We start from the raw sequence: 26497 nt of genomic DNA, 5'->3' as shown, positions 1-26497 counted from the left end.
ATAAGTAGATGAAAGATGGTAGATTATACGTACACATGCAGATCAGACAGGTGATAAGACATTGATGAAAATACATGATAGATATAAGACATTATATAGAGAAATAATATATGTGTATATAAATTGATATCAATGGCAGATAATAGACTAATGGTAGATGGCAACTGTGGGAGGCAGAAGCAGCCTAGAGTGGGCAAAGAACAAAGAGAGTATGTACTGTTGACTTAGTCACAGTGTCAAGGACTTTATAGTCTCAGTCCCATGGGAAGAAGGCAAAACCTCACCTTACTGGTCTGAGTGTGAACGTGGACATTGGGTGCTGAAAATGTCCATGATGATGGCTGTCTCCCGCAGATACTTATGGCCTGAAGATTGTTCTCCTATAGAGACTGATTCTAACGAGATCAACTAAACCTACCCTTTGCTCTACCACAAACCCTGTCTCCTTGTTCATCTCTGTGTACTAACTCTGCCTCCCTGTTCAGCTGTCAGCAATAATCTTGCCTCCTTGTTTGAGTCTATATAGTAAACCACAGTAACTTCTGGAGTGTTGAGTTTACTCATCAGAGAACCTAGACCACCTGATTCCAGCTTTCCTGTCTATGTGTCAGCTGGTCTTTTCTCTATTCCCTTGACACCCCAGGCAGGTCCATTCCTGGAGCCTTGATGTATGTACCAACCAAAAAGAAGCAATGATAAACAGATGCTAAATATTAATGACAGATAATAAACAGATATCACTTTTAAGCAGATGGCAGTCAAATAACAGATATTGACAACTGGTAGGTAGGTAATTTGTTCATTTTACTCAAACTAATATTAAAATTTATTTATACACTCTTTATACAGCCAACTATGAAGAAAATCAACATGAATTTTTCTGAGTTATCCTTGAATGTCAAATGTAATACCAAAGACAGGAAGTTCCACAAGAATTCAGAGGAGAGAGAAATGACTTGAAGTTACTTAAGACAGAGGCTTTTCAGCTTCTGATAATTCAACAAATTAAGTGATCAATAATAATTTATAACAAAGAAAGTGGAGTAACAACTGCATTCAAGGAAACCTATAGGGGCTGGTTGTCCTGTGTGGTGGGCAGGGCATACGAATAGGGAGATAAAAACCGAGAACTCCAGATAAAGAGATTGCACACAATCCCTATGCCCCCATCACAGACTGTAACCATGATACTGCACTGTCACTCACGTGAGACAGAGAGGGTAGGGTGTCTGAGAAGCAGCACTTCTTTTCTAATGCCACTGTTTGAAGGATGCCCATATATTCTGAGTACTGTATTCAGTTATCTCTCTACTAAGAACATGGAAAGTGACTGCATTCAACACTTCTCAAATGAATAGGCACATATATGTGTGTACACACACGGAATCAACATTTGCTACTGATTTGAACCAAGGAACCCAAGCCATGCTTGGAATGACAAGTAGTCACCCTGAGAGGCACTGCTCCATGACCACTTTGGAGTTAAGCCCTGGCTTGCTATGGACCTCATACTGCTGTAGGTGAATGTATACAGAAGCAGTGGCAACCAGGTTTCTGCCAAACCCATAACCATATCTTCTTATGATAAAGGACCAGGTTCAGTAGATCACCAAAACATTTCATGCCTGTAAGTACAGGGTGACCAAAGGCTGATGTGTGGTGGCCAGTCTCTATGAAACACGCTAACCAACAGTAGTTTGACTCAGTGGAATTGCATCTGCAGCCAGGTGGTTGAAGGATATCTGGCCTAAGACAGGCAGCCTGTGTTGTTGTCACTTCCTGTGTCAGAGGTGGCCAGAGGTAGAATCTGTCTTGGCTCAGCTGGTGTGCCAGATTTCAAGGGAACAGTGGGGACAGGAAACAGGTTAAGGCTGGGCTAGAACAAATGACCTAACGGAGGGTTAATTCCGGAGTGGATAGTCAGCAACTCAAATTACAGTGGCCAGGAGGGGTGGGTGTGGAGGGTTGAGATTTGATCCTGCCAACAATGACAGACAAGGATATTTTATTTGTTAGGTGAACTTGGCAACACAAGTCTCTAGGCAAAAGTGACAGCTATACTGTCAGGATGGTAACTGTGCCTTAGGTCCAGGGCTTTGTCCACCCTGGAGCTGAATCAGAGACAGAAAAAAAATGGAATGGAGTCTTGCTCCTGGAGAGGAGCCTTGGCAAGAGCAAGGCTGACTGTCAAGGTCATTGCTAAAAGTTATTCCAGGCAAAACATTAAGCCCTAGTGCTCAAAAGGTGAACTGGAAACACAAAAGAAAACTAGTTCTTTGAGACAGCAGTAAGACAAGAACTCAGGTTAGGGAACTCAAGGAATTGCTGAAGCCCACAAAGATTAGGACAAGCTAATGGAACTCAGACAAGATTGATCCTTTTGTAGTGTGACAGAATAAGAATGAGTAAAATTGGCTAGGTCCTGGAGTCACTTGCAGAGCACAAGAAACAGCAGGGGGTCAGAGTCCTCCTTTCATTTGTTGGCTTCTTCCTGTCTAACTGTATAGTGGTTTTACTACAAGATTTCATGTTTTGGGTGGTTTCGGGGGTGAGCTGGCACATTTGTGGAGAAGATGATGGCTTAGCATTTACTGTGAGGTTGTTGCCATGGTTGGTGGATATTGTGACCATATCAGCAGGGAGGACTGAAGCTGTCGCCTCTACAGAGAAGGGCTAAGAAGATGTCTGTCTGCCAGAGTCCTGTGGCCTCAGGAGAGTAGGCACAGGAAGCTCTAACAGGTGGAAGAATTTAAATTGCCAAACTACAGAGAAGAGCCTGCCAGAAGCTAAAGTGTGCACACTGCCAGAACTCCTGGACAACAGGCACGCAGTGGCCGAAGGTTGAGCTAGCAGTCACCGAGTACTGTAGCTTCATGTTCTCAATCTCTCTCTCTCTCTCTTTCTCTCTCTCTCTCTCTCTCTCTCTCTCTCTCTGAGTACTGAAGGGGCATGGGTTCTGACTGTATGCCACTGGATATTGCCTCTGAGTTTGATCAAAAGATACTTCTGGGGCTAGGGAAATAGTTGTTGGTAAAGTGCTTGCCTTGCAAGCAAGATAGCTTGGAGTCTATTCCCCAGAACCCTTATTTGTTTTGTTTTGTTTTTGGTTTGTTTGTTTGTTTGTTTGTTTTTTAAAGCTAGGCATGGTGGCACACATTGTGATCTCAGTTGGTATTAGGGAGATAATTGGATCTCTGGGGTTTGCTGGGCATTCAGCATAATCTACGTGGTGACCTGGTGAGTCCCAGGTCAATGAAGAGACACTGTGTCAACAAAACATAAACAACAAACAAACAAACAAAGAAACAAATAAGGTAGAGAGTACCAGAGAAAGAGGCTGATTTCTTGCTGCTGCAAACATGTGCAAATGATTTACTGATACACACATATACCCACACATACATGAACGTGTATGTACGAAACAAAAATATTCTTTTGCATGGGTTCTGTCCTTGTGCCTGCCTTGAGTTGTAGATGGGCAAACATGACCACTGGGCAGAGAATATGGCTTGGGAAGGCTTACTGTCTTCATGCAGGATCTGTGTGGCTCCTTACTTTCAACAGCCTCCATTACCAATTCCAGGGAAGGTCTCCATCAACCAGGAATGCATCAGTATAAGGCACTCTGAAAGCAAGCAAGCTAAGTCCCTAAAAGGGACAACTTTGGCCCTTCCAGGGTGTCTGTAAGGAGAATGCAGAGGGAGTCACATTGGACACTGAATGATCTGGGATCAGGAGTCAGCTTTCTACCTGATCCAAGGTCCAGGCGGCTCCTTTAACATAGAACAGAGTCTGTCAGACGCTTGCATCTAACTCTCACCTTGACTGGCTTTGCCTTGTGTTAAATTCATTAGATTATCTTGTCATGAAGCCAAGACTTTCATTTGAGTTTGAAAGTCCAGTCCAAGGTGTAAGAACCAGAACAGAATTTCCACTAGATTCACAGAACCTTCTACACACACACACACACACACACACACACATACACACACACACACACACACAGAGAGAGAGAGAGAGAGAGAGAGAGAGAGAGAGAGAGAGAGAGAGAGAGAGAGGGAGGGAGGAGGTGTCTGGTGTTGCATTTCTTAAATACCACATTTTGGGAAACCATGTATACACTGCTCTTAACAACTCAGCAACAGTCATATTTATATATGCTGATTCATTTAAAATATAAAAATAGTGAAGAGTTTTGATTAATTCTTTTGTTGGAAGCATATATGCCTTTTAAAATATTTCTCTGCAAGGAAGATATATTTTCAATTCACAAGCATACTGAGTTAAAGAAAATATTTCCAATTAGTCATTCTTCAAAACCATGCTGATGACATAATGGTGTGAGTTCTAACATACCATGACATACAGTTAGGTTTCATCCATGAAGGGGACTGGGGTACACATCTCTGTAGAACCCTTTATTCGTCCCTGGTGGAAAGGGTCACCACAACTGCTCTACATGTAAACGTCCCACACTGCAAACCAGACCCAGTCCCTTCACAGTTACAGTGATGATGTCCAGGCCACTTAGGTGTAAGCAACTGAATCTGCCAAGGCTAACATCATTATCAGGCAAGAACACTCTGTTGGCTCAAGATATGTGATATTTTAGGTTTAAAAAAACAAAAAGGAAAAAAAAAAACTTAAAAATAAGTGTTAGCACTTCAGAAAGCTTAGAATCATAACCTTTACGTTTCTATTCAGTTTATTATCACAAATCCAAGAAATCTTAGCTCTATACATTACCCTTCTACACAACTCACATTCAACAGGTTACCTACTATTAAAAATTAAATAAAGTACAATTAAAATGAGCTTGTATTCTCATATATTATAATTTAAAATAACATTTTTCTCTTGTGTAAAAGTTGTCATTTATTTTTTTCTAAGGAAAAATGAAAAGATACATGTTAAAGGGCATATTTATCCTTGCTTCGGCAGTGTTCAGAAACAAATACGTTTGAAGCAAGGTTTGTCTAGCCTCTGTCAGGAAAAAGCAGGGAATCCTTTCAGATCTCCCTAAAGCTTCTTACATAAGTTTTAGAGTAGGTTTAAGACAGAACTACTCTTATTTTAATGTCTAGTCTTTATCTAAATCTCACCCAATTCCACACAATCTATTTCTCCAAATTACACCCTTGCCTAACAATTTTCTATGACCAAAGATTTATGCTCAAAGGTTTCTCAAAAGGTCTTGCCTTTTATCTCATTTTGTTATTAAACTATTGAGTCCATTTAAGTCATTATCTAGTATTGTTTGTTTTAAAGTCTTACATCACTCTTGTTTTCCTGTTTAATTCCACCTCAAATCACCCTCTCCAAGCTTAAGATACAGTCTATATCGGATCTGCATCCATTATTTTTAATAGAGTAATCCATTGCTAAAGTTGTGTTGTCTTACAGAACTTCGGAAATGACATGCCTTCTAGCTTAACAGTAGGTAACTGCGTGTTAAGCTAACGGAGACAAGCCACACAAACCTCATCTAAAGACAGAGTTATCTAGTGGTAGATGTGGGGTTCACACTCCACTGCTGTGGCCTATGAGATCACACATGGAGGAGGTAAGCATGACCCCTGCACATGTATACTTCCCAACACCAGCTCCTGCCACAGCAGGGAGCCACCAGCAGCTGCACAGCAATGGAAAGACCTCATTCCTTTCTAACATTCATCCACTGCATCCATGTGTGCATTTTTCCAGGCTCCCCTTTCTCCTTTTTGAAAGGTATATCTTCCTGTAAGATCTCTCCAGCAAATCCACTAGCATTGTTTTAAACACAGGAAACCGTGTTGAACCGTTCCTGCAGAATAAGTGCTTTCCCAATATGAAACGCTCTGGACTCCATAATTATTAAGCAGGCTTTTAAGAATATGTTCTGTTTTCAAATAGTAATCCAAAAAGGGGTGGGGGCGAGGGCAAAGCGCTGTGTGTGTGTGTGTGTGTGTGTGTCTGTGTCCAGGAATGGTACATTTTCTATCTTGTTGAATCTCAGAGGCAAAGAGGGAAAGGAAAGATCTGTTGAAAGCTCACAATGAAGTGGTCAGTTTCCCTAACAGCATAGTCTGCCACCCTTTCAAAACCCTGCCAAGAATATCAGTGGAATCGGGTGGGTGGATGGTGGCATATATGCTTACAGACTTCAGACAGGTTCAAAACACTTATCCACAAAACAAGGTCTGCGGTTTTGAAAAATACATCCATATGGATGTGAGTCCCCAATGCTCCTTTCCTCTCTTACTTCCAACCCTTGCGTGCAAGGAGAGTCTCACTCACTCACCGGCAGGCAAGGCAGCGTCACAATTCCAATACTCCAAGCGTGGAGTGGACAAGTGAATTCTACCCCTTTGGGTCAACCATCTCCCTGACCTCAGCGGTTTAAAAACCACCACGTAGAAACAAGCTTTGAACAGAAACGAGGTTGTGCCAGGAAGGAGAGACTCCGGAGAAGAGATCCGGTGTAGTTTAGCAGCTCTGGCTGAGCCAGAGTAGACTGGCGCCCTGGCTCAGTACCCTCTCCCGGTCACCATGAGTGGGATGAAAAGCGCCTTTTCGCTCCAGAAAAGTGACCCCAACAGTTGTCCCTCGCCGCAAGGTTGGCAGGGATCTGACTTAGCTTTCCTAAAAAAAATAAAATGGTATTGAAAGGCCCACAGAGGACCCAGCACACAGGAGCCCAGACAAACAGCTCTGGCGCTCCCTTCTTCGCTTTTGGATCCTGCCTATCAGAGAGAAAAAAGAAGCCCAAGGGATCCGGGTGAGCTGACAGGGGTGCTCTCTTGGCCACTGACCGCCTGTCCCCGTCTTTCCCAGGCGCTCTGGTGCCACCTCCGCATTCTCCACCCTTCGTCCCTGCGCTTCAACTCCTCACCAGACAGATAACCAGTTCCTGTTCCCCTAGGTTGACAAAACCACCCCTCTTCGTCCCTCCTCAGTCCTTCCTTTAAACTCCACCAGCAAACAAATTTCCTACGGAGGCAGAAAACTTTTCCCTTTATTTCACCACCGGATAAGGCAAGAAACCGGGTCAGGGTCGCTGCTAGCCTCTCTGCACTGCGTGGTAGCGAGCAGCGCACGTCCTTACCTGGCAGCCGTGCTCCAGGTAGCTGTCCCACTCGAGTCCTCCGCGCCTCCCCGAATCTCCCGGACCGTCCAGTCCGCTCTACCGAACCTCGGTCTCTCGCAGCAGGGAGTTCCGAGACAGCGACTGTCCTCAGGTTCGCTCGTGCCTCGGAGCCGCCCTTGTCTGCATCGCCCCGCTTCTGGGTGCAAGCGCAGCTGCGGGCTCCTCCAGGCGGGTCGCGAGTGCGGGGCTCCCGGCTGCAGCCGACTTGGCCCGCGGTTGCGCTCCCGGGTCCGAGCGCGCTCCGCCCGCGGGCAGCTGCGGCCGCGCGTCACATGCCGCCTCTCGGCAGCAGCCGTGGCACCTGCCCGGGCGACCGCACTGGGGCTCGGCTAGTCCGCCCCCGCGTCCTGCGCGCCCCTGCCCACCCCAGCCCTCTCTGATCTCGCCTTAATTTTTTTTTTTTTTACCCCCCTGCTCTCTCACTTCTCATTCCTTTTCTCTGCCTCTCTTTGTATATCTTTTATTTTTTTCTCCAAAAGCAGACAGAAGGCGCTCCAAGTGGGAGGAGATCTGTCCCTCCTCATGAACTCTTCCTCTGCCTGGTGGTGGCGATCGTGGCTACTGCTGCCCCCGTCCTCCTCCCCTTCCTCCTCCTCCTAGTCCTTCTCCTTCTTTCAGTGTAACGCACTAGCTGCCTGCTGGAGCCCTAAACCTGCTCTGTTTCTGAGCATGCCCAGTGGCACCGCGGGCTCCTCGCTTCTCCCCGCGTGCTGGCTTGGCTGCGTTCTCCGCCTGGCAGGGGCGAGGGAAACCAGCCCAGGGAGATCCTGGGTACTTTTCGGATAGGATCGCTAGAGGCCGGGCACAGAACCCGGGCGAGGAGTGTCCACCCACCCAGCGTGGCCTCACGTGCTCCCTATTTGCGCCCAGCGTTTCAAGGGTTGATGTTGATCAGATGTTTCCGTGTTCCATTTGAAGTCTGAAGTGGGTTTCCTTCAATTGCTTAGAAGGGTATGAAGAGTGCGATTTCTTGGACTGAACTTATGGACAAGTGAACCTCAGCTCCAGAAAATAAAGGACCCGGCTGACAACCTTTCTCAAGGGGACAGTATGGTGCATGTACGATTTGAGATTTAAAGAGCGTTTGTTTATGCAGAGCGAAGTAGCAGAGGACACCGCAGCTTTGCTCCCCAGAAGTTTACACTTTAGGAGAAATTAGAGAAGCACCGGTGAAAAGAACGCGTCTGAGTGCATATGCGCATGTGCGCACACTTTTTTTTTTTCAGTCAGGAAAATTAAACCACAGTTTCACTAGATTCTCTCTCTCTCTCTCTCTCTCTCTCTCTCTCTCTCTCTCTCTCTCTCTCTCTCTCTCTCTCTCTCTCTCTCTCTCTCTCTCTCTCTCTCTCTCTCTCTCTCTCCCCACCCTCCACCTTCCTCTCCCTTCTTCCTTCCTCTCTTGGTTTCTTTTTCTTTATCCCTGTCCCTTCCTGCTCTTCCTCTCTCCCTCCCTCTTTCCTTCTTTCCTTGCTTCTTGCTTCTCTAGCCCTCCTCTTCCCTGGGGTCTGCTTTGAACTCCCATCTTGATCTTTCTTCCCCCCTCTTCCCATGTGGTGGTATTTCTGGCAAACCTAGCCAGGCTTTTAAATTCATATACAACTCAGGAGGAATGTGAAGCTGAGAGAAAGGGGATTACTTACTATAGACTAATGTCAAGTAACTAAATAAGGACAAAGTAGCGAGCTCTAACAACGTACTAGATACTAAGGAGGCTGCTGCTGCAGCGCTATGTGGCTTTTCCTTAACACAGATAAAAAATGATGATATAACATTCTTATAAAAGCACACGCCTGTAACCCTAGGATTTGGCAGTCTGCGACAGGATGGCCCATGAGTTCAAGTTTAGCTTGGGCTACACAGACAGCCTATCTCTAAATAAATAAATAAGAGTGGACCAATGCAACAGTGTCTTTGGAAAGAAGAGACAAGGGGGACTGCAAAGAAGGAAGAAAGAAAGGAGAGAGAGAGGTAAGGCTGAAGCAGGAGGTCAGAGGAATAAAAGAGAAGGAGTCCAGGTGTGCACAACAGGAAACAAAACTTCCTAGTGTAAAAAGAAGCAACAGTATTTTTGGTTCTATTTAGAGCAAGAAGGAAAACAGAAGAGAGAGATGTGATATGGAAATTTTGTCAAGGAATATAAAATAGTTAGTACAACACTTCCTTTCATGTCTGTCTTTCCTGGGTAGAACAGTCCTTAAGGGAGACGCAACTAAATTGCTCTTAGAGGGAATTCAAGTCAAAAGAAAATTTCTAATGAGGATGCCTGTGGCTGCTGTCAGGTGAGTTGCATGTTGGGGGCGGAGGTGGGAAGCAGTAATCCTACAGCAGACTCTTGTTTCCGTCCCTTTAAGTTGGTAAGATCACTATTGACTTCCCATGTTCTTCCACGTTTCAAAACAAATATTCAAACCACATATTGAAAGCATTTGTTTTAAGTTCATCTGGGGCTGGAGATGCAGCTTTAGTTAGCAGAGTACCTGCTAAACATGCATGAAGTCCTAAGTTTGATTCCAAGTACTACAGAAACCATGGTGGCTCATATCCATAATCACATTGGGAAGATGGATCTGGGAGGATCAGCTGTTCAGGGTCATCCTTGTCTACACAGGGAGGAGGAGCCAGCCTAGGATACACGAGACTCCAAGGAAAAAACAGTTTTATTACTCTGATCATGTACTTGTTTTTGTCTCATTATTATTCCTTGCACAATAAAGTATAATAACTACTCATATAGCATTTGCACTGTGATTAGTATTGTAAGTAATCTGGAGAGGATTTAAGAATGGAAGAACACGTGTGTATGCCATATATGAATGGTGCATTTATATAGGGGTCTTGAACATCTTTGGATTTAAGTGTCTGCAAGGGTCTCACAACCACTATGCCGAATATATTGATAAAAGGCATATTAGTTGGTGGATTATAAGAATGAATGATAACATGCATGAGACATATACTATATCTAGTGTGAAGTATGTATTCCATTTTAGGGCCCTTAAATCCCATAGTGAAAAGCAAGACAAAGGTAAAAGGGTAAGGAAAGTAAGTGTTCACTTGACAGGAAAGTGGGTTTAAGTTATATTGCACTCTCACTGGTATGAATACAGGTGCCTTCAATAGTATTTGGTGAATCCATAGACCAGGCTCTGTGGATCATGCTTTTCAAAAAGCATCCAAGTGTGTTTATCCTTCTTGTTTGAGGATAAGCAAGCTTCAGTAGTAGTTCTCTAAAGAAGCCATGAAATAAATCAATTGTGAATAGTCAGGAGAGGAAAGGAAATATTTACACTTTAGCAATATATGCCTGTCTGTCTGTCTGTCTGTCTGTCTCTCTCTCTCTCTCTCTCTCCCTGTGTGTGTGTGCAAAACAATCACCTCTGCTCAGATACATGCATAAGTGACATGTGTGTGTTATCCTAAGCACTCTTCCCGTTCTCTATGAACATGATAAATGAAAATGTAATGTTTTTGTTGAATAAACTAAAGACTAACAGTTCGGATAGAATTGCCCTGAGTTTCTTGTTAAGTAGATTATGTTTGATTCAAGTACGAAATTTGTTTCTGAGTTTGTTGACTTTTTGTTCAGATGACCTACTGTTCAATGGCACTTCAGAGGAATGTGTAAAGTGTATTTACTAGATTTAAAAATGAGCTGGACTAAGGTCAATGCTAATTTGTAACAGGTCAAAAGCAAGACACCCATGAATATCTACCCTTAGATACTGATCTGAAAGAAGGCAGATCAAATGAGGATGAAATATATTTTGATATTCTGTATACATTGAACACATCCTAGATATTTACTGTCTAAAAAAAACCCATAGAGTAAAATTATAAGATTCAGTTACTAAGGGGAACCCTCTGGTTATAAATAATAAAAGTAGCTAATCGAATACTTATCTTTCTGCTGTAAGATAGCTACAAAACTCTGTGAAGACAATATAAAATAATACATTTAGGCATAAAGCATGGCCAATGGAAGATTGAAATTTAGGGTATTGAGGTTACATTGAATGAGCATATTCCTATTTTTTTCTTTATGAAACATATTTTCCTTAAATAGAAAAAAAAATACAGAGAGGTGAAAGCTCAGCAGGATCAGGCCAGTTTACTGGGTAGAAACATGTGACAAGAGAGCTGGTAGTTGGCAAGGAGGCTGAGATCTTCACATGCACCAAGGCCTGTGTTTCTGGAGGGTAGATGGAGTGTAGGGGCAGAGAGGCTGAGATCTATGTGGAGTTTCTTTAGAACATGCCTTTAAAGGAAATATTTGAATCTGGGTCCTTCCAGAATGGAAAGACTTTGGTGAACACCTTAGACATCTTCTTAAAACTTCCTAGGTAAAAGCAGCTTCTCCGATGTGTGGTTGCTGGCTATAAAGAACACATGTGAGATAGATATGTATAAAGACATTTGGACTAGGGGGTCTTTGAAAGGTCACCGTGGTCATCAATAATGCCACTGGCTAGAACACACCTCTGGGAGTTCATTAGAAAAAGAAACTATAAGCTAGACTCTCTACAACTGCACCCTGCAGCACTAGACTTAGGGCTGGAGAGATGGCTCAATGGTTAGGACCACTTTCTTCTCTTCCAGAGGTCCTAACATTGGTTTCCATCACCTACATTGTTCAACTCTCTCTACTGCTTGTTAACCCCACCTCCAGGGGATCTGATGCCATCTTCTGGTCTTCATAGGCACCCACACACCTGTGTATACACACACACACACACACACACACACACACACACACATAAATGAAAATAAATCTTAGAAAAAATTTTACCAGACATGTGAAGATGCAGGGAAGATCATTTATGTCACAAAGTTAGTAAAAAAATGAAGGAGAAGAATGATTTACATTTCTAGAAAGAGTAAATAAGTCCATTTGAAGAAATTTAATTGATATTTACTGTCCTGAAAGTGGAAAAAATCAAAGTGAGAACATTCCATGATATATTAGAATATAATAATGGAAGAATGAGGGGGTGGGGATATAGGTCAGTGGAGGAACACTTACCTAATGTTTATGATCCTGGGAGTACTTCTGCCACAGTGAACAAAAAAAGGATAGATGAAAGTTTATTGAGCTGATACTTTGGAACAGTGGCAGATAAGACTAGCAGTTTCAAGTAAGTTTCAGCCCACAATATCCAGAGAGCATAGAATGTTCAGATTGAGAGGACCAGATGTAATATTTTATGAAGTAATGGCCAGGAACTTTGCATATCTGATGGAAGATACCAACCAAAAAAAATTCAAGCTCAGTGGACCTTAATGAAAGAAAATCACTGCTGGGTCCTTGAGAACCCACTTGATGAAAAACAAAGTTGGGAAATATTTTTAATGCAGTCAAGAAGTAAAAGAAACATATCTAAAAGAACATGAACAGACAATGATTTCAACAGAAAAGTCCTAGCAGGCAGAACATGACTGGTGTATTTAAGTCCTGAATCAAACAGACATACAAAAACTATCAAACTAGAATCCAATAACCATTGGAGGTAATTTAAAATTTGGTGTCAGCAGACAGCTACTAATACAATCTAGTGAAGGACTTTTCTCAAAGTCATAGAGAATAATTGAGTTTGAACCACAGAAGTATAAACATGGGCATGGGTTCCAGAGGAGCTAAATATAAGAGTATTGACAGGGGTTTCTTGGGGCTGAGAAAATGGCTCACTCAGTAAAGTGCTTGTGGCCACAGTGTGAAGTTCAACCCCCAGCATGTGTTTAAAAGTGACTTACAGCTATAATCTCAGTGATAGGGATGACGAGGCAGAAAAGCAGACCTTGAGAGCTTCCCGGACAGCAGTTGAGGTAAGCTTATGGTTCAACCAAAGACTTCATCTCAAAAAATATGTAGTCACAAAGGAAGACAATTGAGAAGGTGGAGCCCCAGGCTTCCACACACAAGGAACTCATATGCCTATGAAATCAAATATAGAGCAACAGTGTCACATGGTGGAAAAGAGTAAATATGAGTCCTTTGCATTTGAGATATTTTCAGGTATGCAGAACATAGCTGTGGTTTGTTGTTTTTGTTGACATTACCAGTGGGGAAATAATACAAAAAGGTACAATAAAATTCAAGAGAGAAATGATGATAGAACTTTAAACTATGCTTATCCAAAGAAGGCAAGAATGAGGAAATGCACACACAAAGAAGAAATGAGACCAGGCCCAGGAACACAGGTCAATAATCCCAGCTGCTCTGCAAGCCCAGTAGAATTATTGCAGATTCAAGATCAACATGAGCTACAGAGTGAGTTCTTGACCTAGTTGGGTAACTTAGTGTGACCTTGTCTTGATATTGGCAAGAAAGCTTGCCTAGCTTGTGTGAGGTCTTGAGTTTAATCCCCATCCAAAGGATTAAATGGGGCAAACAGGAAACAGTAATTAGATGTTAACTTAAAACCCAGCTGCATTATTAATCACATTAAACATAAATGACTGTTGAAAGGACAAATGGAGATGCTATGGGCTGGGGATGTAGCCTACTTGCTAGAGAGCTTTCCTAGAGTGCACAAAGTCCTGGGTTCCATTCCCAGTACTTCACAAATTGGGTATGGTGGTACATTTAGGAAATAAGTCAGGAGATAAATTCAAGGTTACCCTTGGCTATGAATCAAGTAATGATAGTCTGGGCTACAAGAGACCTGAGTGGGGAAGGAGGGAGGGAGATGAATGAGAATTACCCACCTTACCAGTTTATCATTTAAGTGGAGCCTAGGCTCATTATAAACACATTGAATTATGAATAAATGGCTGTGTGAAAGTCCTACCATGCAATGCTGAACATTTCAAGGCATTGGTTTTCACACTGGTCTAGAGTCCACGTGTTTCTCATTGAGTCCTGCCTAGTGAGTTGATGATCATCTATAGTGTACTTTGCTCTGAGTGCTTATCAAAGTGCACACAGTGTTGTGCTGAATTAGAGTTATAGATGGCTGTGGACCATCATGTAGGCGATGGTAATCACACCCAAGTCATCTGTAAAAGTAGCCAGGGCTCTTAGCCACAGACCCACCCTTCTAGCCTCTAGGTGGTAACTTTAAACATCTGTCTTCAACAGAATACACTTTTATTCCCTAAGTGAGATAACCCAAGCAAAACCAGAATAATGGTAATATATTTATTTTCTTCAAACTTTTTCTTACGTATTTTATTTCCTTTGTAAGTTTTACTTATAGTGTGTGTGTGTGTGTGTGTGTGTGTGTGTGTGTGTGCTTACTTGTGTGTCTGGCCAGAGGACAATGTCAGGAACCCTATGTCATTGTTCTCCTCTACCTTACTTTTGGGGGCAAGTCTCTAACTCACCCTGGAAGTCACTTATTAGGTAACATTGGCTTGTCATGCAGGTCCTTGGGATGCTGTCAGTCTCCATCTTCTGGTATCACCTGGATTACGGGCATGCGCTACAGCGATGTTGCTTTATTTGGGTACTAAGTATCTAAACTCAGGTCCCTGCACTCCTTGCAAACACTTTAGGTGCTGAGCTCTCTCTCAACCCAGTCCTTGTATCCACCAACTTTAAAGTAATCCTTGGATGTTTCTAAATAGTTCTCCTTGTCCTAGAACATTCAGAGGTCCTGAATGATTTAAGTTTGAAAAAAATTACCATTCTTTCTTCTGTCCTTGCTTGCTTGCTTGGTTCCTTCCTCGCTTTCTTCCTTCCTTTCTTCCTCCCTCCCTCCCTTCCCTCCCTCCCTCCCTCCCTCCCTCCCTCCCTCCCTCCCTTCCTTCCTTCCTTCCTTCCTTCCTTCCTTCCTTCCTTCCTTCCTTCCTTCCTTCTGTCCTGCACATGTGTCACAGGAAGAATTTTATTTTAATCTCTAACATCAGTAATTCATCTTGTCAAGGAGAAAATTAGATCTCTGAAACCATGGCCATTTTGTTGAATGTGACAGACATGAAGACATGAGGAGAGAGCAGTAGGTGGTTTCACACTCAGTTTTCCACCATTTTAAAAATCATACACCGGGTCTTTCTCCTTAGAAATAAAGCCATTCCAGCAGCAGGCCAGCAGTTCTTAAGAAACCAAGCCTCTTTATTATTACTTTATTAAACTTTATTATTACTTTATTAAACTTAAGGCTCTTTATTATTCTTGTTATAAATCAATTACTGTAATAACATTTGAAAAGCACATGTGTCATTTACCTTGTATTGTTTGTGGTGTAATTTGAACTCAAGAATCTCTCCCTTGCTATACCATAAGAGGAAAGTATATGCTCTAGAACATGGGGAGGGGGCAGGCATGAAACAGACACAGAAATAGCCGAAGTAGGAAGTCAGTAATGTAGAAATTGGGGGCTGGGGAGATGGCTTGTTTGTTAGAATTCCAGATGTTCTTTCAAGAGAACCTAAGTTTAGAACCCTTTTTAAGAGGAATGGGGGGCAGGAGAGTTGGTACAGCTCTTAAGAGGGTTTGACATGTTTCCAGAGGGCCTGAGTTCAGGTCCAAGCACTCCTGTTGGGTGGCTAGCAACCAATAGAATTCTAGCTCCAGGGGATCCAGTGATATTGTCTGGCTTCTGCAAGCAACCATGCCCCTGTGGCGCACACACGTGCGTGTGCACGCGTACACCACACTCTCACACACTAAATAAGTGAAGTGAGTGAATGAATGAATGAATGAATGAAAAAAGAAACAATTAAGAAGACAAATTTAAAAAATTTAAATCTCCTATGGTGGAGCTAGGGTAGTGAAGACAGGTGAATTCCTGGGGCACGTTGACTAGCCAGCCTAGCCAAATTGGCAAGTTAGTTTCAGGGAAAGACTTTGTTTAAAAGGACAAGATGGGGAAATGAAATTATGAAATATGCAGGAAAGTGGCTAGACTGTGAAAGCCTAACTGTAAGCAAGGTAAACCAAACTTGGAAGGAAGGAAGGAAGGAAGGAAAGAAGGAAGGAAGGAAGGAAGGGAGGAAGAGAAACAGCCAAAAATGCATCTTCTCCTTCAAATATAGATCTTAGCCTGTAGATTGAATGTAAGCAAAAGAAGTCCCAAGTTTTGAAGGAGAATATAAAGCTAATTGTTTTTCTAGTGTACACGCCATTGTAATCGTAAACTGACACTAATAGTATAAAATCCTAAGTGAAGCTACTGGCTTCAGAATGGACTTTGTAAGTACTAAAACGCTTACTCACATGTATGCTTTGGAGTGGGCCAGTATTTGTTTTATTTGCTGCCTTAATCGAACCATGTGCTACTTTTATTTGTGAGTTTACAATAAAATAGTTTTTATTTAAAAGAAAATAAGGAGGAAGGAAAACATTTGATGAATGATGGTCAAGAATGACTTCCACATGTGTGCATGCACACATACGCCCCCTCCCCCCCGCTCATGCACTCACGCGCACACACACATTCTCTCTCTCCCTCTCCCTCCCTCCCCTTCTTTTTTTCTCTCACATGCACACACAGAGGGCACACACACACCCTGGACAGAGAGAGGAGGTGGAGATTGTATGTCCTTGTTAGCATAGCCTATAATTAATTAAACAACTATACATAACCATTTATATCACTCTTGCTTCCCTGATGAATTACTAGTGGTTATCATTAAGAGTTAATTACATGTCATTAAATATATCAGTTAATGCCCTTACTGCTTTGCATCATGTGGATCATGCTAAAAATGTCATTTTCACCTGTAAAGTGAAAGTGTCCCCAGAGGAAAGGTGTTCATCCTGCCAAGATTGCCTAGGTGTGAGATTCTCTTCTTTCAGAGTTTGCTCCCTAAATCAAGGTCACAGTTTGAAGGCAGCCCATACCTATTTTAATTTAACTTGTTGCTCTCTCTCTCTCTCTCTCCCTCCCCCTCCTCCCTCTCTCTCTCTCTCCCTCTCTCTATCCCTCTCTCCCTCCCTCTCTCCCTCTCTTCTCTTCCTCCCTCCCTCCTTTCCCTCCCCTCCCTTCAACTCTCCTCCCCTCCCTTCCCCTTCCCTCCTCTTTTCCCTCTCTGACAGGCTTTCCTGTATTTCACCCTGGCTTCAAATTTGCTTCATAGCCAAAGGTGACCTCCTGATAATCCTGCTTCCACCTCACAAGTGCTGATATCACAGGTATGTGGTGCCACCAAGCCAGGGTCACGTTTTAAGATATCTGTAATTTTTATTTGTCAATAGCAGGTAATGATTCAGGTAATTACAGTTACTGATATTGTTATAGTTACTTTTTTATTTTAATTTATGTTTATGGGTGTTTTAGCTGAAGGCATGTCTGTGCACCTTGTACATGCCTGATATCTACAGAGGCCAGAGGAAGGTTTCAGACCTTACAGAGCTAGAGTTACAGATAGTTGTGAACCACCATGTGAGTGTTGGGAATAGAATCAAGGTCTTCTGCAAGAACAGCCACTGTTCTGAACATCTGATGCATCTCTTAGACCCTAGAGTTATATTTAAAAATATATTTTCAACAAGTTCAAGAGCAGTTTAAAATGAGGGTTGTATTTATATAGAAAGACTGAAAACAGCTGTGACAATACTTGTTGGTTATTGTGGTCATGGCTGCCTTCTGTTTTATACAAATCAGATTTTTTCCATAACCCTAGCTTGCTATCTAGTCCTATATGTGTGCTTCTAGAATGATATTATTATATAACTATATAATGATATATTATTATTATATATTATTATATAATATTTATAATTATTATATAATGACAATTACTGATACATTATCATATAATGATATTATTATATAATATATATTATATACATGAATTTTACATGTGTGTACTATTTAGTTGGGGTTTGCAAAGCTCACACACTTCACAAGGACAAAAACACACTTATTGGAATCTGCTCATCCTACAGTCTTAGGTTAGAATCCTGTGAAACTGTATAGCTATGTATGGTGTGGTCATGCTCAGCATACAGATTAATCTATTTTATAAATAGGCTGATGGGGCAGGGATGTATGTGTAGTTAACTACAGAAAGAATAAATAAAATTACTATGGTTATGTATAAGGAGACATTACTTCAAGATACACGATCCATTAATCTCTATAACAAGGAGAAGATGTAGAAGGAGTTTAATTTGTGTGTGTGTTCACATACATGTACAGGTACACCTGCAAAAATGTGTACCAGTAGGCTGACTTATCAGAATTCCCAGTAATCCTCCTGTCTCATTTTTTCGAGCCCTGGGATTATAGACCGTTGTCACCATAACTGGCCTTTTTGTATGGGGATTGGGCTCCCCAAACCCAATTTCTGACATTTTATTATATATATATATATATATATATATATATATATATATATATATATAATATTTGTCCTTGTTGCATACAGAACCACTTCTATTCTGAACAATAAAAAATCACCCTTCTTTGCCAGCAGGTCTGTTGGTGAGATCTGAAGCACCACAGATGTACACATAGCCTAGGAAGACCATCAAGGTAAAGAAGAGACCCTATACCTTACTCTCACTAATTCGTTTTTATGTTTATTTTGTTCCTGGATGCACAGGTATCATAGCAGGAACTCTAACAGTCACTGTAGAACAAGAGGAGCACATGACAGAAATTGCGACTTAATTATGTCAAAGCAGCAAAGGAGACCAGCATGCCCCCGAGGTGACTGTAGATGCTTAGGATTTGTGATGGAACACTTATGCCTCTATCTTACTTTGGCAAGTAATATGGCTATTTTTTTGAGACAGTCTTTTCCTATGTTATGTTGTTTCCTATGCTAGTATTGAAGCTGAGATCCACTTGCTTCAGCCCCTGGAAAGTTATAGGTGTGTGTCACCATACCAGGTCTTGGTGTGTATGTGTATCCTCATGTGCATGGGAAGGATGTAAGGGGGTAATGGAGGCAAACACTAACATCAGTGTCTGCTCACCTCAGTAATTGTAATGAATAAATTAGAATGAAAATCAACATACAAAGAGGAAATATGTATTTAAATCCTCTTAGAGACTTCAGTGACACTAGCAACCTCCCTTTCCAAACAATATTAGCTTGATTCCCTCGTAGCTGCACTTTCTGCAAAGCAATGGGCCTGCTTGGTAACAAATGTCCTTTCAGTAAGCCTGGATGGCCACATATATTTTGTCTTCTTTTAATGCGTGCCAAAAATTATACTTCCTTCAAGCTGAAGATAAAGCAAAATACACAGCACACGAAATCAATTCCTTATCTGAACTCCCTGCACTTAGTTAAGGCACACTGCTTCACGATTCATACGCACTGTTGGCCTGAAAAGTCACCCACACCATTCTTACACAGACTGAGTTCTCTTTCACTTCCTGTAAGCTTTGTGTAAGAGAAACTTATCCTTAAAGACATCAGGCTGAGTCCTTGCCTCCTACATTTGTCTTCTCCTCCTCCTTCCCCTCTCCCCCTCTCTTTTTCCCTTCCCCTCTTCCCCTCTCTCTCTCTCTCTCTCTCTCTCCTCCCTCTCCCCGTCTTCCTCTCCCTTCTCTCTCTCTCCTTCCTTTTCATTTATTTCTCCCTCCCCTCCCTCCTTTCTTTCCTTCCCACTCTACCCCTTTACTTTCCGGACCCATTCTAAAATTTTGGACAGAAGCAGACCTTCTTTTCCTTGTCTGTTGTACTCCAAACTCCTTCTGGTTCACTCTCCTTCCAGTGATCAGAACTTATTTCTTCACCCAGAGATTTCTTCTTCATGTCATACAGTGGCATATTTCTGCCCCCACATTTTAGGATAGGGAGTAAATAGAATCAATGGAGAATAAAATTAACTCAATGCATCAATTTCTTGGTATGAAACTGACCAAATTGGAGCAGATGAATTTTCAGAATTGCTCCTACTGAAAAGACATTTTTGTCCCTATTTTTCCTTCAATGGCCTGTAAATGTTACAGTGGAGTGAAATTGGAGGAGGTGTCCTAACACATTCACTCACTAGATAAATGTTTGGTGGATGTCAGCAGTGTCAGGCTTTATCCTTAGACACACTGATGAACAGATCAATCCAGAAGTTCTGCTTAGGAATGGGGGAGGGATGCGAGTAGGGAATAGCTACGTCTTTAGTTACACACTGGATTTCAAATATCCTATTTCCCCATTCACAACTGGTTGACTTGTTCAAGTAACTTCTAGATCCTTGACTCAAAGGGATGTTTGCAGAAGAAATGATATAATGTTAATTGTCAGAGAGCCTCTAGAAACACTGATTGCCAAGAACAGAAGAAATCCAAATCCTTCTGGTTAAAATAAAATGATTGCCATAGAGATTAATTATTAGGAGAGTGAGTCAAAAAAAAAAAACTGGAATGTTTAAGGAATACTGAAAATGGCTTCAGGACCCAACGGGTATAATGGGAGCTGTTTGAAGTGACTAGCCATAAAGAAGAGCTTCTAGGGTATGTTGACTCTGTCTTCTAATCTTTTCAGACATAAGATGGCACTGAGGAAGACAGAAGGAAGACCATGAGAGGTAAAGAGGATCATGGGAGGATCGTGGGCTTGAGAACATTGCAGTATAAAGGGCTGTATGTAGCAAGCTAAAGCCTCCTCTTCACTTCTAGATCAGAGTGCTTGTAACAGAAAGTCAATACTGATTGTAGTTAACAAGGTAGATAATGCTGAGCTTCTGAACTTGCTGTGTTCTGATTGCCAGGAGCGGGCTTTGTAGCTCTTTTTGTAGCTCATAGAGGATCACAGAGAGGGAGCTCAGGGTTTCAGGCTAAGAGTAAAATAGTCAGCCATTGTATAAAGTAGGGATGGAGAGGGATTGCCTGCCTGCTAGGAGTTGTTTTAGCCTTAAAAGCAAGCAATGATGGAGAATTGACACCAATTACAACCTAGTCAACTCTTGTGTTATGGAAGGCGATGAGATATAGTCATGGCAGTTTGTGATGGACGACTAAGCTAAGGATATGCTTTGCCCCATCTGACTTTCCCCTGGTTGTTGTCCACCATGGGGACAGCAAAGATGAACTTTGATGAACAAATAAGTATGCATTGGCTGCCAAAAATATGCATAAAGCTGGTGGTCATACACTTCTGTATTTTGAGCTCTTGGGGTATGGAAGTTGGAGTACAGAGGATCCCATGTGCGAGCAGACCTACATAGTGACAACCAAGTGCTGGGTTTACAGGCATTAAAGAACAGCATTTTTGTTTATGGAATAATGCACTAAGTGTTTGGAAACAGAACTCTTGAGGTAAAGTGTAGTTGTCATACAGATGGATTCTCAATATGCATGTGATAGCCAAGCTCAGGAGAGTGAAGAACATTCTGAAATATTCTTTTAATCCATGGGTGCCATGTGGAATATTAGGTAAGTCTGTTTCCACTGAGGTATTGTGTCAGCGGAATCCCAGGAAATATCCTAGTTCAGAAACAGAAGAGAAGATATACTCAGAGTAGAGCTGAGCGTTTCCACAGAGAATCGGAAGGCTGTAGGGTCACGGAGATCACCAAGCACAGATCCTGAAGGACAAGGGTTGGTAAGGACACTAGGCATACTGAGAAATCTGGTAGGAAAGCAATAAACAACATTGGCTTTTGTGTCTTTGGTGATTCAATTATTAATGAGGACCTTAGTGTAGTTGTCTCTCTGAAGGGCAAGGATTAGAAACTAAATGGTAATAGGTTAAGAATTAAACAGGAATTGCAGTACATTGAGCTCCATAGAGACAGCACCAGGGCAAGCTTGAGCTGGATGGGCACTGGGTGACTCTGTGCCTCGCAGAGGAAAATCAACTAAACACGGGCAAAGGAGATCCTAAGAAGCCGAGAGGCAAAATGTCCTCATATGCATTCTTTGTGCAAACCTGCTGGGAGGAGCACAAGAAGAAGCACCGGGATGCTTCTGTCAACTTCTCAGAGTTCTCCAAGAAGTGCTCAGAGAGGTGGAAAACCATGTCTGCTAAAGAAAAGGGGAAATTTGAAGATATGGCAAAGGCTGACAAGGCTCGTTATGAAAGAGAAATGAAAACCTACATCCCCCCCAAAGGGGAGACCAAAAAGAAGTTCAAGGACCCCAATGCACCCAAGAGGCCTCCTTCAGCCTTCTTTTTGTTCTGTTCTGAGTACCGCCCCAAAATCAAAGGTGAGCATCCTGGCTTATCCATTGGTGATGATGCAAAGAAACTAGGAGAGATGTGGAACAACACTGCAGCAGATGACAAGCAGCCCTATGAGGAAAAGGCTGCCAAGCTGAAGGAGAAGTATGAGAAGGATGTTGTTGACTACAGAGCTAAAGGAAAACCTGATGCAGCGAAAAAGGGGGTGGTCAAGGCTGAAAAGAGCAAGAAAAAGAAGGAAGAGGAAGATGAGGAGGAGGATGAAGAAGATGAGGAAGATGAGGAAGATGAGGAAGACGAGGAAGATGATGAATAAGTTGGTTCTAGCGCAGTTTCTTTTCTTGTCTATAAAGCATTTAACCCCCCCTGTACACGACTCACTCCTTTTAAAGAAAAAAATTGAAATGTAAGGCTGTGTAAGATTTGTTTTTAAACTTTACAGTGTTTTTTTGTTTTTTGGTTTTTTTTTTTTTTGTATAGTTAACACACTACCGAATGTGTCTTTAGATAGCCCTGTCCTGGTGGTATTTTCAATAGCCACTAACCTTGCCTGGTACAGTCTGGGGGTTGTAAATTGACATGGAAATTTAAAGCAGGTTCTTGTTGGTGCACAGCACAAATTAGTTATATGTGGGGACAATAGTTTGGTTGTTTTTTTTCTTTTGGTTTTACTTTTTCATCTTCAGTTGTCTCTGATGCAGCTTATACGAAGATAATAGTTGTTCTGTTAACTGAATACCACTCTGTAACTGCAAAAAAAAAAAAAAATTGCGGCTGTTTTGTTGACATTCTGAATGCTTCTAAGTAAATACAATTTTTTTATTAAAAAAAGAAATAAACAGGAAAACAAGTTTTCAAACATTTAATAGATTTATTAGGGTTTAATTGACATGCAATAAATTCAACATATTTAAAGTACACGATTTGAGAAATCTCAATGAGTATATAATATATATACAACATGTCTATTTATATGCAAAGATAATGTCCATAACCACCATTAAGATAATGGACTTCCTTCATATCTTCAAATACTCCTCACAGCCTGTTGGAGCCACTTGCTTCTCCTTCTCTTATATCCTACACAATCCCTGGGCTCCTTTCTATTACTATAGATGAGTTTGCATTTTTTTTTGCATTTTTAAAAATTTAAATTGTTTTTACTTATTCATTTTATATCCCAACCACTGCCCCTCCTCTTAGTCACCTCCTCCCACAACCCATCTCCCACTCCCTCTCCCCTTCTCTTCTTGAGTGGGTGGGGGGGTCCCCCTGGGTAACCCTCCCCGCCCCTAACCCTGACACTTCAAGTCACTGTGAGGCTAGAGGCCTCTTCTCCCACTGAGGCCAGACAAGGCAGCCTAGCTAGTAGAACACATTCCACGGGCAGGCAATAGCTTTTGGAATCGTCCCTGTTCCAACTGTCCAGGACCCATGAGAAGGTCAAGTTGCATATCTGTTACATACGAGTGGGAGGCCTAAGTCTAACCTGTGTATATGCTGCAGTGTGCTTCTGGTCTACTGTCTTTAATTCCATAAGAATTTTAGATTTATTCATACTGTAGCATTTATCTTTTAAAATACTAAGGGACAGCAGGATGTCTCAGCAGATAAAGGTACTTGCTGCCAAGCCTGATACCAGGACTTGCATAGTAGGAGTGAACCAGCTTTTTCAAGTTACTCCTGATTCCAATGTGCATATTTACATGCACATGGAAACACACAATAAACAGATATAATATTTACACGGCTCTTCAGAAACAGAGGCAGAGGCAGGCAACTCTCCATGCATATGACCCACCACAAGATCATAAACTTACAACACTATTAAGCATATTTTAGAAACTGTATTGAATGTTCTTGAGTTAAGTGTGAGCATTGTAGATTAATAAATCATATCTCAATATTAAAAGTCTAGACACTCCTATTAGGAACTGCTCTAGATTCCCATTTTTGTTCAATGCTTTTGAACAAAATAGCCTGTTATTTTAAATGCAGAGCTCTCCTTGACTAACATTATGTTATACACACATTCACGCAATTTGTATAGGAGGGTCTGATGGTGTGGAAACATGTACAATGGCTAAGCAGTACTAGCAAACAGGAGACAGATATTCATGAATTGGGTAGAGGATGTGGTTTTAACAGTGCCTAAACAGGGAGCCCTAAGGAACAGACATCTGAGAGGGAATGAGTAAGGTAGACAAGATGCTGAGAGAAAATGAAGGGAAATGTTTACAGATTGTTCTGAGGCCTCAGCTAAGTTTTAACACCATAAGATCTGGGGGCAGTTATTTGAAGCTATCCCCAGTTTCCAGGGTGTGGAAGATGAAATGGAAATTGCGATATAAGATGTTCTGTTCTAGATGGTAGAAGCCAAAGACAGGTGGGGAATCGGGGCCACTGATGGAAGAGGAGACTGAAGGTTCAGGTCAGCAGCAGGCTGAACAGATGAGAGGGAAAGGCACTGGAGAACATGGTTGAGTATGTGACCTTGATAACAGGATGCTTGACTTACTAAACTTCATCTTTCAGCTTGGCCCTGACCAGGAGTTACCTGACAGAACCATCTTCTTATCAACACTTTCATTACCATTAAAATACCAAGTATTGGTATATCACTTGGTATATTACCATTATGGCACCGGTATGTTACCACATGGCACATTTTGTACAATATAGTAGTAACTTGAAGGTGACAAAGATGATGTGTCCCTGGCCTGATGCCATTGCCAGCATTGTAATTTAATTTTTAGGGGCTGGAGAAATGGCTCAGCAGTTAAGAAGGCTTCCTAATTTTTCAGAGATTTATTTATTTATTTATTTATTTATTTATTTATTTTTGGAAACCACATCAAATAGCTGGCCCATTCCAGCCTGTAACTTTAGCTCTTTTGGGTCTGATACATTTTTGGCCTCTGTGAGCATCTGAACATGCTCAGGTGCTGTGTGTGTGTGTGTGTGTGTGTGTGTGTGTGTGTGTCCAAAACAAGGTCATTAAAGAAAATAACTTCAAAACCCCTAAACTCCTCTATCTTTACTACAATCTGATCGCATCAGTATTTTTTTACTTAGATAATTCTTGCTTTCACTTGCTTTTTTGTGGCTCTGGTTGCCCGCAGCCCCAAATACTACTGCCCTATACTTGCTAACACTCCTCTCTGGGTACCTTTCTTCCATTTCATGGCTTTGTAAAATGTGATTCCTATTTCAACAATGGGAGATATGAAAACAATTCTGACATCCTATGTGGTGGCAGCAGCTAGCCATTCTGCCTTGATTTCCTTCTGAGTTGTTTAGAGTCTATATTGTTAGCCTTTGCCTGGGTGTGCAATTCTCTCTCTCTCTCTCTCTCTCTCTCTTTCTTCAATCTTAACCATCATACTTAACTTTCTCTAGTATTATTAGAGCCCCAGGATGTGAAATATGTTTAACTGCTCCATTAACCTACATCTTTTATGCCTATGAGAAGCAGGGCTTCTAGCCAGATATTTTAAATCACCCTACTCATTCATTAATGGACTCATAAAACACAGGTTCTCCCAAAGTACCTTCTTGCTCTTATAGGAACCACAGCAGACGTTTATGTAAAAGTTCTCATTCTGTGAGATTCAAGGCATTTGCCAGATTCTTTTTTATTTTACCACAAAACTTATTGAATTTATGGAAAGTGGAATGAAAATCAATTAAACCCAGGAAGGTAATAATTTCTGAAATTCAAAAGTCAAAGAGAGTGGCTAATGGGAGAGGTCTATTCTCTACTAATGCTACAAAATCATGGTGTAGCAAATTAGTCAGGACAGAAAATGTGGGTTAGTGACAAAATTGTAACAACTTGTTCTGGAAAAGGCAGTTATGGGGTTGGAAAGAGAGAGATAAAGATGCTGAAGGGTGAGCTTTGGAAGTGAATGTGAGTGAGAGAAATGTAAACTGTAGGAGAGCTATTATTTGTTCCCAGCCACTTTGAACCCTAGCCTACAAATAGAGACAGCTCTCATGCCAGAGGCAAGACACAGTTCCTGAGTTTGTCTGGTGATGCAGACTACAGGGCTAGACACTGAGAGTCACCAGACCTAAAGACTCACATACCACACTGTCTTCCTATGTCCAGGTGTCCTTGGCATTGACTTTGGATCACAGTATTTCTCTAGAAACAATATGTGAAGTCATATTTGAGTTAGATGTAGTACCAACAGTCAAAGAAAAACATTTCATAATAACCAGGAAGGTCTGCCTTTTAATTGAGTAGATGATATTCAACCAAGTCATGAGACTTGGTTTGAGGCATTGAGAGTAGAAAGCCATTTCTAGTTCAGTTGTAAATAGAAGAAAAGTGTTAAAGTCCAACACGAC

The 26497-nt window shown here is 41.7% G+C and overlaps 1 protein-coding gene and 1 pseudogene across 5 annotated transcripts in view; one reads left to right on the top strand and one right to left on the bottom strand.

Moving 5' to 3' along the window:
- Nucleotides 1–7687, bottom strand: part of Chrm3 (cholinergic receptor muscarinic 3) — a 475736-nt gene extending 468049 nt beyond the window's left edge. For all 5 annotated transcript variants that reach the window (XM_085831292.1, XM_085831294.1, XM_085831293.1 and 2 more), the window contains exon 1: nucleotides 7085–7687. The gene's annotated coding sequence lies outside the window, so the exon portion shown is untranslated. The remainder of the gene's footprint in view (nucleotides 1–7084) is intronic.
- A 5166-nt stretch (nucleotides 7688–12853) lies between these two features.
- On the top strand, nucleotides 12854–22460 carry LOC147001073 (high mobility group protein B1 pseudogene; annotated as a pseudogene).
- The last annotated feature ends 4037 nt before the right edge of the window (nucleotides 22461–26497 follow it).

Source organism: Mus caroli, unplaced genomic scaffold (genome assembly GCF_978045245.1).
Source record: "Mus caroli unplaced genomic scaffold, Mus_caroli_1 scaffold_15, whole genome shotgun sequence".
Taxonomy (NCBI): domain Eukaryota; kingdom Metazoa; phylum Chordata; class Mammalia; order Rodentia; family Muridae; genus Mus; species Mus caroli.
The sequence above is the reverse complement of the archived record's forward strand: the minus strand, read 5'-3'. Positions and strand labels throughout refer to the sequence as shown.